This window comes from Benincasa hispida, chromosome 10 (assembly GCF_027475165.1).
Source record: "Benincasa hispida cultivar pf3 chromosome 10, pf3_genome.v1.1, whole genome shotgun sequence".
In the NCBI taxonomy this organism is placed as follows: domain Eukaryota; kingdom Viridiplantae; phylum Streptophyta; class Magnoliopsida; order Cucurbitales; family Cucurbitaceae; genus Benincasa; species Benincasa hispida.
Window position 1 is genome coordinate 27,183,299 of NC_143487.1, and position 5,860 is coordinate 27,189,158.

Genomic DNA, 5,860 nt, shown 5'->3' on the forward strand with positions numbered 1-5,860 from the left:
AATCTTTATGGGATTCCCAAAGTTATTAATAGAAGGTGGGTCTCGAAAAATTGAAGAATTACAGATGAATGTACAAAAAGAATTAAATTCTGGGAACCGAAAACTCAACATTGCTATTACAAGAATAGGAAACCCTTATGGACACCCTAATATTCTCGCAGAATTTATAGCCAGATAATTAAAGAATAGAGTTTCATTTCGCAAAGCAATGAAAAAAGCTATTGAATTAACTGAACAGGCGGGTACAAAGGGAATTCAAGTACAAATTGCCGGACGTATAGACGGAAAAGAAATTGCACGTGTCGAATGGATCAGAGAAGGAAGGGTTCCTCCACAAACCATTCGAGCTAAAATTGATTATTGTTGCTATCCAGTTCGAACTATCTATGGGGTACGAACTAAACTCCGTCCTTTTTTTGTACTTATCAAATCTTCTTAAAAAAAAGAAATAAAATCGAAACTTAAACTTTCCAAAATTCTTAATTCCCTCACTAAGAGAGATAGATGGGATCCTTGTTTATATTAATATCCTCTTTCCTTGAATTAGTAGTGGGACGTATATAGCAAAAGTTAAGTGTGAAATTTGAATGAGATAGATTATTTCAAATTAGTAATTGAATTTACTAATTGAGGTTACAAAAAATTGGAGCCAGAACGGATATATTTTGCTTTCAGACGAAAAATTAGATCAAAGTTGACTATGTAAAATTGATTTTGTATCGTCCAAATTCCCTTTGTGTATGTGCTTCCCGGAAACGTATAGTACTCTATTTCATTAGAAAAATCGGGCGTAATCAACTAGACCCAGTACGGTATTCCTTCGAATCCTGACTATGATGCTACCAATAATTGTGGTAATTCACATATGGCACATATGTCTTTCTCCCATCAATTAGTACTCGTTGAAGAAATAAAAATTCCCATATTTTTTTTATTGGATTTGGATCCATCGGGACTGACGGGGCTCGAACCCGCAGCTTCCGCCTTGACAGGGCGGTGCTCTGACCAATTGAACTACAATCCCAGGGAATAAAGTGTACAACATATGTTGTTGATTTAATTTCCTTCAAACCTTTCTATGTAGATTTTTTATTCAAATTGTCACATGAAATGGATATATCCATATATCTCTGACTTAGATTTATGAGATGATAAAATATGGCAAAACCCATACCAAGAATCGGTTCAAGTAGAAATGGACGTATTAGCTCACGTAAAAGTACGCATAGAATACCAAAGGGTGTTATTCATGTTCAAGCAAGTTTCAACAATACAATTATGACTGTTACAGATGTACGAGGTCGGGTAATTTCTTGGTCCTCCGTCGGTACGTGTGGATTTAAAGGTGAGACAAAAATTTTATGGTCTGGATCTCTCTGATAAAAACGAAAGCAGAATTCCTGATTATTCAGAACTTAATCCAATCCTATGTATGGGTCAATCTAATCTCACATATCCTGCTATTTTCCACGGTAATTCTGATTTATTGGCAAAGAGGCGAAGAAATGGATTCATCATTCAATTTGAATCACTTCAAGAACGAGAAAAAGAACTACCACCTCTTGAGTATTTCGATTGAAATACCCATAAATGGTCTTTTTCGTAGAAATAGTATTCTTGCTTATTTCGATGATCCTCAATACAGAAGAAATAGTTCAGGAATTACTAAATATGGGACTATAGGGGTGCATTCAATCCTCAAAAAAGAGGATTTGATTGAGTATCGAGGAGTCAAAGACTTTAAGCCAAAATACCAAATGCAAATGAAAGTGGATCGATTTTTTTTCATTCCGGAGGAAGTGCATATTTTACCTGAATCTTCTTCCATAATGGTACGGAACAATAGTATCATTGGAGTAGCTACACGACTAACTTTAAGTATAAGAAGCCGAGTAGGCGGATTGGTCCGAGTGGAGAAAAAAAAAAAGGATTGAACTCAAAATATTTTCTGGAGATATATATTTTCCTGGAGAGATGGATAAGATATCCCGACACAATGGGATCTTGATACCACCTGAAAGAGTAAAAAAAAATTCTAAGAAATCAAAAAAATTGAAAAATTGGATTTATGTCCAGTGGATCACACCTACCAAGAAAAAGTATTTTGTTTTTGTTCGACCTGTAATCATATATGAACTAGCCGACGGTATAAATTTAGTAACACTTTTCCCACAGGATCTATTGCAAGAAATGGATAATCTGGAGCTTAGAGTTGTCAATTATATCCTTTATGGAAATGGCAAACCAATTCGGGGAATTTCTGGCACAAGCATTCAATTAGTTCGGACTTGTTTATTGTTGAATTGGGACCGAGACAAAAAAAGCTCTTCTATCGAAGAAGCGCGCGCTTCCTTTGTTGAAGTAACTACAAATGGTCTGGTTCGAAATTTCCTATGGGGAAAGAATAGGAAAGGTGATTTCACTATATTTCTGACCAGGAACAGGCCCTATCCCAAAAATATTTTTTTTAGTGGGACGATAGCTCTGAAAAGACAGATTGCCCATCTTTTCTTTTATCTCGGGTGAAATACGATCGGGGGGGGGGGGGCGCTAATTCAAACCCTTCGGGTAAAATAAGAACAGCCCCCACATTCAAACTGCCCTTTTTACCATTTGCAAGAACTTGTTTCAGTTGCATATCATAAGGAATTCGAGCCGATGTTCCTTTTCGAAGAGCAGAATCGAAGTATAGTGTTGAACAGGTCGGTGTAACTATTGAGCTCTATGGCGGTGAACTCAATGGAGTGAGTTATAGTGATCCTGCTACTGTGAAAAAATATGCTAGACGTGCTCAATTGGGTGAAATTTTTATTTAGATCGTGCTACTTTGAAATCCGATGGGGTTTTTTGTAGTAGTCCAAGGGGTTGGTTTACTTTTGGGCATGCTTCGTTTGCTTTTCTCTTCTTCTTCGGACACATTTGGCATGGTGCTAGAACCTTGTTCAGAGATGTCTTTGCTGGGATTGACCCAGATTTGGACGCTCAAGTAGAATTTGGGGCATTCCGAAAACTTGGAGATCTAACTACAAAAAGAGTCTAGTCTGATACAAGATTGCTCTGTTCCTTTTTTCCTTTATTTTTTGATTTGACATAGATAGGGTAGTGGATATACGCCCTTTGGTTCTGCTCTGGTTGAATCGTAACAACTTACTGAATTTTTGACTCTCTATGACCTAGTATATGGATAAAACTATGTCGAATCCTTCCTGAAACGTAACCTAGAATTGGATCTTCATTATCTAAACAAACCCAAAACATACCATTGGTAAGTGATTCAGTAATTAAACCTTCAGAAATCCTTTTTTGTTCTTTCATTCCAGATGAAACACCTTTCAAAGTATCAATTAATGAAGGGGGAATGGTATTAGAAACCTACCTCTTCTTTTTTTTTTTGACAAATAGGGAAGTTCTGTCTATAATTTGAATATCATAAAGATTACCATATATAACACAAAATTTCGCCGCCGATTCCCTATAGTCGAGCTTCTCGGTCTGTCATTATACCCCGAGAAGTAGAAAGAATTACAATGCCCATTCCTCCTAAAATTCTAGGAATTTGTTGATAGTTAGAATATATTCGGAGACCAGGTCGACTTATCCGTTTTAAATTTAAAATCGTTTTATATGGTCCTTTCCTATTTCTTCTATGTCGTAAGGTTAAAACCCAAAAATCCGCTATTAACAAGACAGCCCACGACCAGAGGATTTCGACGGAAAATGGATTCTTTTATATTCGCATGGCCGGATCGAGAACAGCTCCAGCCTCGTGGGTCTCCAACCCTACCTACTGCTTTCGCTCTCAGATCTGACAGTGATTATTTATCAAAGAATGACTCTGGTTATCAAATGATTGAACAACTGGGAGTAATTTACTTACGATACTTAGTTGACATTCATAAAAAGTATCTAATGAATTATGAGTTCAATACATCCTGTTTTGCAGAAAGACGGACATTCCTTGCTCATTATCAGACAATCACTTATCGTGTGGGGCTAATAGTTTTCATTTCTCATCTCATGTAAAACCTTTTTCGCTCCGCTTAGCCCTATCCCCCTCTAGGACCTATATTAGGAGTATACTATAATTTCAAGAATAAATGGATAATAAATAGTAAAGAACAATTCGTTTTAAACAATAGATGTCTTTCACATCCAACTATAGCAATGAATAATCAATTATAATTTTTGAATGGCAGTTCCAAAAAAGCGCACTTCTCTATCAAAAAAACGGATTCGGAAAAATATTTGGAAAAGCAAAGGGCGTCGGAGTTCATTGTCCAGAGAACTCCATTTTAAGCATTTCGCTGGATTATTTCCAATCTTCTTTTGCATGATGGGTCAGCGAGAAAATGGGAATAGCGGCTTAAGCCATTAGATGTAGGCGCTTTCCAAATTGTCAAACCCCACTCAGCGTAATATGGAGGTAATTATGGTGGAACGGGCTGATCTGGTCTTTCACAATAAAGTGATAGATGGAACTTCCACATATTATGGGTAACGTAGGAGACATCTCTATTTTTCCCCTCGGGAATCCGATATTTGAGAATCACCGTCAATACCTCGGTGTAGGTCCGGGATAATCCTTTGTTCCACTTTTTTTTCCCTCTCTTTTTTTTTTCTTTTTTTATTCCCTTTGATCAAAAGTCCGAAAAAACCTGCTAGTGGAGAAAGACCTCCTAAGGATAAGAGACATAGGGCTAAAGAGAGAGCCAAAAGAGGATCTTTTGTGTATAATCCTACATAATCTCGAATGTTATCAGTTCCGGTACGTAGACCGAATTGATTGAGTTACTAAAAAAAAAACCTCTTATTAATTGAGCAAATAGAATGTTATCCCAGGCTTCTGCTATTTCTATACGTTCGTTTTCCTTTCTTTGTTCCTCTCTTTTCTGGTTTTCTCTTATGTACGCCTCTCTTTGCTGCTTTTCGCTTGTCTTATGGATAGAGGCGTGAACTTGTAAAGTGATGAAGTAATCGACTGCTTAACCCCTTTTCTGAAGAATGCACTTGGTATTTATAGAACTCCCATGGTGAAAGGTGACTTCTCTCTTTTGGTTGTACAGATGGGACATCTTTAATTCCTGACTGATGCGCCAGATAATTGTCACTGATAAAGCTGAATGTACTTTGTGACCGTTATCGGCTGTCAACTTAATTAGGATCTGACTGTCATTAGCTTTCTATCCCATCGTTCTTAATTATCTTTTCACTCGGATGTGCCCAACATGTTGCGCTGACCAAGTTGCGACGATTCTTCTTGGGTGAATGTTTGCGAGCATGATCAACGCAAAGTCTTGCGGTGAAGTGTCGCTCGATCATTGAATTCCTATGATTGCAATCTCTGCATTGCGTTAACGCATATTCTGCAAAAAAAAATGTAAAGATCAACTACTCTAATGCGTTGGACGCATGCGGCCGCAATATTATAGAATTTATGCTTATTGGATGCAGTTTAACATGTTTTATCAATGCAATCCAACATTGTTTAAGATCTTAACACTATAATAACGTGCATTTCTGCCCGTTATCACACCCTCAAATTTAAACAATGTTTGTCCTCATGCATAAGCTAAAGATTCCTTTAGCAAGTCAACCGCAAAGTTCTTTTCCTAGATTTCTCAAGGATACTTCGTTCAAATCCTATATACCAAAATTTCCTTAATTCTTATTCAAGTCTCTTCCTAAAAGATTTCTAAAACTTAGGGATTGCAAGCTTAACTTTCAAAAGGACTTTACTAAATTCTGAAACATCGCATGATTTATTTCAAAAAGAAAATTTTCCACCGGAGTGTCAAATGATTTATCCTTGCACAAAAATTTTCTTCATTGCTATTTTTTTCTGACCTTGCGCTGATCCAAG

At 36.9% G+C, this 5,860-nt stretch overlaps 1 non-coding gene across 1 annotated transcript; it reads right to left on the reverse strand.

The window, feature by feature from the left end:
- Positions 1 to 950: 950 nt before the first annotated feature.
- TRNAD-GUC (transfer RNA aspartic acid (anticodon GUC)) lies at positions 951 to 1,024 on the reverse strand. The gene has a single exon. It is a non-coding gene; the product is annotated as a tRNA-Asp (tRNA).
- Positions 1,025 to 5,860: the final 4,836 nt, after the last annotated feature.